This window comes from Amphiprion ocellaris, chromosome 22 (assembly GCF_022539595.1).
Source record: "Amphiprion ocellaris isolate individual 3 ecotype Okinawa chromosome 22, ASM2253959v1, whole genome shotgun sequence".
NCBI lineage: Eukaryota > Metazoa > Chordata > Actinopteri > Pomacentridae > Amphiprion > Amphiprion ocellaris.
This window is the reverse complement of record NC_072787.1, coordinates 9,287,533-9,294,597: the sequence shown is the minus strand read 5'-3', so window position 1 is coordinate 9,294,597 and position 7,065 is coordinate 9,287,533. Positions and strand designations below refer to the sequence as shown.

General features: G+C 34.8%; 1 long non-coding RNA gene across 1 annotated transcript; it reads left to right on the top strand.

Moving 5' to 3' along the window:
* Window positions 1-2,699: 2,699 nt before the first annotated feature.
* On the top strand, window positions 2,700-5,037 carry LOC118469701 (uncharacterized). Its single transcript, XR_004846651.2, has 3 exons — window positions 2,700-2,998; window positions 3,356-3,399; window positions 3,998-5,037. It is a non-coding gene; the product is annotated as an uncharacterized LOC118469701 (long non-coding RNA).
* The last annotated feature ends 2,028 nt before the right edge of the window (window positions 5,038-7,065 follow it).

The window sequence follows — 7,065 nt, the reverse complement described above, 5'->3', positions numbered from 1 at the left end:
TGATAAATGTTCTACGCAACTCTATGAAAAAAATATTTGAATAAAAATGTTAATTTACATGTTTTCAGTTGTAAAAAAAAGTGGACAAAAATCTGTATTTCCATAAACAGTAATTTTACTTGGAAATTACAAATTTTTTTACTGTATCAATCAGATTTTTTTTACAGATGAATAATTAAAGATAAATATAAATTAAAAAATACATAACTAAACAAATACATAAATAAATACATTTTACAAATATCAGTAATTGAGAGAGAAAAAATATTGATGATTTAAAAATGGCAAAATCTAATTTGATTTTACAGATTTTTTTTCTATTTTTAAATTACACATAATATTTATTTTAAGAAATAGTAGTTTATCAGTTCATGAAATGTTATTTTACAGATATTTGCATAGTTTTTGGGGGGGTTTTGTTACAGTTTGTGAGGTATAGTTTAGCATAATTTTCTGCCAGATTTCACTCTTTTTGTTGTCGTTTTTTTTTTTTTTTTTTACAGTTTGTATGAAATTGTAACCTTCAGTGTTAATTTCTTTCAGGTTTCTGCATGATCTTTGCTGTAAAATGTTTCTTTAAAGCAGCAGCAGGAGGCTGAACCCACTCTGATCTGTTAAAGACGTTAAAGGAGGAAATAAGTTCAGTCTACTGCCGACATGGACCACAGAGCTCTGATGCTGTTTCTGGGTTTCTGCAGCTCAGGTAGGACTTTATTTACTGACGAACGCATTTAGTTTTATTATCTGAGCTCTGACCCGATGCATCGACCACAAATAGTCAGATTAACCCAGAAAACAGAATTAAAACCTCAATGGTGTGTTCACAGCTGCAGGATTTGTAAGAAATCTAAGCATCAAATAATTAATTTCCTGCGTTCTGGTTCATTTTCTGCACCAATTTGCTGTAAAAAAAAACAAAAAAACAAAAACAAAAAAAAAACCCCTTTATTTATGAAAAAACACAAAAAAATAGAGATTAATTCAAAATTCACTGGAATCTTTCAAATATTTTTTTTTGTTGGAAAATAACTTTTTAAAGAATCTAATATTATCCTTGCTTATTATTTTCCACATAAATTAATATTTTAAAACAGTTTTTCAATGTTATCTCTGCCTAAAACATAATAATTTCACCTTGTCACCTGTGTTTGCCTCTAAAATATTAGAATTTTTATTTTTTTATGTCCTTTCCATATAAATGTTTAACATTTCTACACAGTTTTTCAGTCTTTTTTCGATGTAAGACACAATTAAATGTACCTTAAATTCAAAGAGGGTGGATGAATTTATTGCATTTGCCCCTAAAACATGGAAGATTTCATCTTATCCAGGTAAATCAGCAGCAAAAAATAAAACTCACTTTGCTCTTTGTAGCTTCTGTCGTGTTCATGGCTGCACAATTTGTAAGAATTTTAGAAATTTTAAGCATTTAAATGCTAAATTTGCTGCATTTGGTGAGTATTTCTGCACCAGTTTGTTTATTTTCTGTTGGAAATGTCTTAATTTCTGAGGAAAAAAAACAATAAATTCAAAATTTAATTGAAAAAACTTTGGAATCTGCATTAATTTAAAATCTTTATTTTATTCTAAATCAACTTTTCTTGTCTAATATCATTCTTGCTTATTTTTTCTGTCCTTTCATATACATTTTTAATATTTTTACAGTTTTTCTATATTTTTTCTATGTGAAACACAAATAAATAAAATGATGAAATTTCATGGCCACATGCTAGAAACAAACAACAGTAAAAATACAGATTTTTAAAAAATAAATTTAATTTAAAAAACAAATTTCTATAATTCCTGACAATATTTTTATTTTTAACTTATGGCAAAAGTTGGTTAAAAAAATATCTTTCCTGCAAATTTTATGAATGATGTAATTTTATGCTCAGATGTAAAAGAAGAAATCAATATTAATAATTATTAAAAATATTTTGTATTACTTTACAATCCCTAATAGACACATTTTTTCTTTCAAAAAACATCAGAAAATACATGAAAAATTAAATTTTTCCTCATTTTTACAGGTAATTTCACAGTTTTTTCTTGTGAATCTAATTTATTTGACATTAAAAACCTTCAATATTTCTACTAGAATTAAGTCTAAAAGCTATATTTTGCAGTCAGAATATTTTTTTTTTTTAACAACAACTAAACTGCTGGTTTCTGATCATCAGAAAAAACTTCAAACTGACATGAGCTGTCTGAGCTCCTTCACACTGCAAAAACTCATTCAGTGCCTTTGTAAATATTACAATAAATAGAAGCTATTATAGCTTAATAAAATATTTAAATGTCCCTTTTGTGTTTTTTTGAGTTGGACATACCAACATAAATGCCTAAAAATCAAACAGTGAATTTTGTTTGAATTCACAACTAATATTTAAGTTATTTTCACAAAAAGAAAATTGTATGCGATTTGCCAATTATATTTTCTGGATATACTTAATATTTTCAGAGAACTTCAATTAAAATGTTTGTGAATTAAGTCATCATTCTATTCAGTGTAAAAAAATAAAGTAAGTTGTTATTCCAAATCATAATGCTTTATCTTTAACAAAAACTCAAGAAATTGAGTGATTTTTTTTTTCTGGTAGGAACTTTTTTGAAACATGTAAAAGATAAACACATCTAATACCGTCTAAATATGCAAGGTTATACTGTAGATTAAAATAAATAAATGTGTTTAATTGGAAGTGATTTTGAAGATACGCAGTGTGTGTAGGGAAAGAGGGAAAGGGAATTACATGCAGAAGTGTAAAGCCGGAAGTCGAACCGCTGACTGACGGCTCCGGATGTGTCCAGCATTTTTCAAACCGGGTACGTTCAGCTGAACGTGATCACGTGGGCAACATTAAACGCGCGCAAACACAGGTCCTAATGGGAAGTCTTGCTATTTGCACAACGTCTGCATCCAGCCGAAGTCTTGCTATCTATACAGCTTCTGCACCCAGCCGAGAAACACCGTGACGAGAAGAACTGCCTGCAAATCTTGGTAAGTCACACGCCAGCAAAAGCTAATGAAACAGTAGATGTTGCAGTAGCAGTGTTTGTATTATGCGTCACAACGTGGCTGCGCGGTTATCTGGCTAGCCTTTAGCTAACAACACCTGTGTGACGCGCAATGTCTGCTGTGTCCGCGGTCAAACGTTGGTAAATAGAGGTGTCTCTATTTATGACAGAGTTTTTTGCGTTATTCTTGTAAGTCAGTTGTGTTTTTTTTAACGAGGATTGCGGCACTTGGTCAGCTTGTTTTGTCAGATTTGGGGGTGCAAATGATAATGGCTATTGCATGTAAAGTGGGAATTTTCGGTGAAGTCTGTTCATTTCAGTATTTTCCTTTGTTTCACAGCACCAGCACTGCTAAGAAAGTGGAGTTGAACCAAGATTGAGGAGGTAAATGCTTTCTCTTTATTATTCACCTGTTGCATAGTGGTTACTGTTTATTGGACAGCTATCTAATTACCATTTTGTTGTACCTGCATGAGTTGTAATTGTGCAACTGAATATTAGACACTAAGAGGACTTACTGAAATAACTATAAAGTTAGTAACTTAAAGTTCGGCAGACATTTTCCGAGTTTTTTTCTATTTGTCATTCTCATCCCTGGATACTGTGTATTATCACAGCTGTGATTTGGTCATAGTCATGAGTACACAGGCCACGTTCTGCAGAAAAATTGTCAGCCATCTGGTCCGTGGCACAAAAAATGTTGGGGACCACTGCTGTATATAGTCACTCATGAGATGACTTGTACAATCAAATTGCTTGGTCGGAGCTAACTGTTGTATAAGTACTTTGAACTTTTTGAGCATACTTCAACAATGCTGTGATAATAATGATTATCGTAATAATTTTGTTAGAATGACCGCGATATGAAATTTTCATATTGTTACAGCTCTAGTAAATACTGAGGGATAACTCTTTGTATGTCTGTCCTGTAACATGCAGGCCAAAAGTGATCTCTAACCAGTTATCTCTCCCATGTCTACAGGTGGTTGCTGATGCTCCTGACGGTTTAGAAAAGGAGTTGGCAGAGGAGGTCATGAAGATTTACATGCTGTGGAACCAGGGACAATCAGATGATGCACCTACTGATGTAGGGATTGTAATTGAGGGCGTCATTGTCCTCCGCAGTCTTGGGGATCTTAGCAGAGCCTGCTGCTATCTGTTGGGACTAACCTATGACTTGGATCTGAGATACCCCCGGAATCTCAGATACATTTTTGAGGTATTCCAAAAAGTGCTACTGGAGCTGGATCCTGGAAACCTTTCAACCAAGGTTCAAAGACTGAAAAATTACCTGTGTACTTAGTTGTCAACTACTGTTCAGTGAGATGCTCTCACTAATCTGGATTTTGTCCAATTTCAAGGTGTGCATGTCTTAAAATTTTTGTGAAATATTGTCTTAATCCCAAAGTAACGTGTAACAAAGTATAGTGAGGGCAAACAGTAAAAACTCATTCCATCTTATAGGCTGTCTTGCTTATTGTAAGCGTCAACATTTTTCAAATTGTCAGTTGTTTCCTGATGGACAGGAGAAACCAGGTGCCAGTTTTTGTTATCGGTCTCTTGATTTTGTTTTATGATCTTACATTTGCCATTTTGTTTAATAACTTCTTGATTTGAGAAAGGGTGGGAAGGACAGGACATTGATTGCTCAGTACTTGGCAACAAGATGTTTTTCACTCAAAGTGATTCGTTCCAAAATTTGCATCAGAATGTAGAAATGTACTCTGGCGTTTTAACATAATGGTGTAGGCCTGCCCAGTTACTGTCAAGGGGCTGATTAGCAATAAAGCTAGTTATTGCTGATGTTAGGTGTCACTGTTCTTAGTGTATTTCAGCCATGTGCAGAGCTCAGTTCAGCCTGTTGCTCTTGAACCAGAAGCATTTTTTTACCTGCACTTTGCTGACAGTAAATGAGTGTTTTATCCATGTTGTAGATGCTGCTGGCTAATATTAGCTTTCAGTGCACTGTTTTCATACTGTGGACATTGTTATATATGTGATTTGTAAAGTAAACCAGGTTGACTATGGATACCATTTCGTGTGTTACGCTAGTCAGTTCTGAACAAATAAAGATTTACAGTGTTTGCACTTAACATGTGTATGATTTATGTATATCATTTGGTGTCATTTAAGTAAAGCGTAAATACAGGTAAATAGTAAATATAGTATATATTAAATAAGTGCATTCACTTAAGACATTTAGTACATGGATCACATTAGTTTTGCAAAATAAAAGCCTAATTTTCAGTAATATCTACTGATCATTCCAATTGTATTTACTCAATCCTTTCAGTGGTTTTGACTTAGGGTTGCTGTTGCATTAACTTAGGCTTTTAATTTGTCTACTTAATTTTAAATGTAATGCTACTAAATGTAGTCGTACAGAGCTACTTGAATTTTTAATTACATTTACTCAAATTCCTAAATTATATTTAAAAGATTTCACAGCTTTAAAATTTGCTCAGTTTTTTTAAGTGTAAAAATGTTTCACCAAATAAATTGAGTATATTGCTGTTTTAGTTTTTTCAGTGCAGTCTCACCTGTCGGCAGGGGTTCAAACGGAGCATGCTAGTTTATCCTCCTCCTCCTCCTCCTACTTTTCCTTCTCCTCCTCCTCCTTCTCTTCCTTCGTCTTCTCTTCCTCCTCCTCCTTCTCCATCGTCTTCTCTTCCTCCTCCTCCATCGTCTTCTCTTCCTTTTTCTCTCCTCCTCCTCTTCCTCCTCCATCTTCTTCTCCTCCTCCTCCTCAGTTCACTTGTCCCGTTTCCTGACAGTACTGTTCTGTGTTTAACTTCCATCTTAAACCATCACATTTAAATACATTTAAAATAAAGTTTGTATTTGAACTGTTAAGCAACATGGAATTTGTACGCCTTCACTCATAGTTTTGAGCCATGCTTTTATTGTGGACGATGTGTGCGCCGGAAGTGAGGTATTCGGTGAGTGCCGGAAATTGTCGCTGTTCTTTTGGCGGTCTGTTGTTTACGTTACTGCTAATAAAGATGGGGCAGTTCTACCCGTTCCAAAACGAAGCCTGGAATTGAATTTCCTTAACAGGTTATGGGCCCAGGCCACCGCCAACGACTGAGAGAAGTTTGCCGAAGTAAGATACGGAGCTTCTTCAAAGAATAAGAGTAAATGGTAAAGTTATAAAGAGCAGTTCCGCGAAGCATTACGCGAGCACCAGAGCTAATAGTTAGCAAAAAGACTATCGACGAGAAACTCGTACGAAGATGGCTAACAGAGGAGCGACAGGAGTTATATCGCAGCAACTCATTTTTGATGGAACAGAAGAAAAGTATGACCTTTGGGAGACAAGGTTCCTTGGTCACTTGCACATATTAAATTTAAAAGAGACTATTTTACGTAAACCGCCCTCTGAGGCTAGTGAGGAGCAGCTAGCTCAAGATAGCAAGAAGAATGCTGACTGCTATGCTGAACTAATAAGACTGATAGACGATAAAAGCCTCTCGTTAATTAGACACGATGCTGCCGATGATGGAAGGAAAGCCCTGGAGATATTGAAAGAGCATTACTCAGGGAAAAGCAAGCCAAGATTAATAAGTCTGTACACATCGTTGACCAAGCTACGGATGACAGACGGCGAAAGTGTTACAGACTACATCATAAGAGCAGAAAATCTTATTACATCCTTGAGAGATGCAGGTGAAACCATGAGCGATGGATTAACTGTGGCCATGGTTCTTGGCGGACTACCAGACTTTTTCAAGCCACTTGCTGTCCATGTGACTCAAAACGAAGATGAAGTCACATTCACAGACTTTAAAAGGAGACTGAGAATCTACGAAGAAGCTGAGAAAATGAAAACAGTTGAACCAGTGGACAATGTGATGAAAACTCACATGAAATACAGCAAACAACATCTGAGAAAACACTTAAATAACAAATGCCATGAAGATGTCAGCATGACATGCTACAGATGTGGAATTAAAGGACACATAGCAAGACAGTGTACTCGAAAAGTGTGGTGCAGTCACTGTAGAAGCAACACACATAAAGAATCCCTGTGCAAGAAAAAGGGGGAACAAG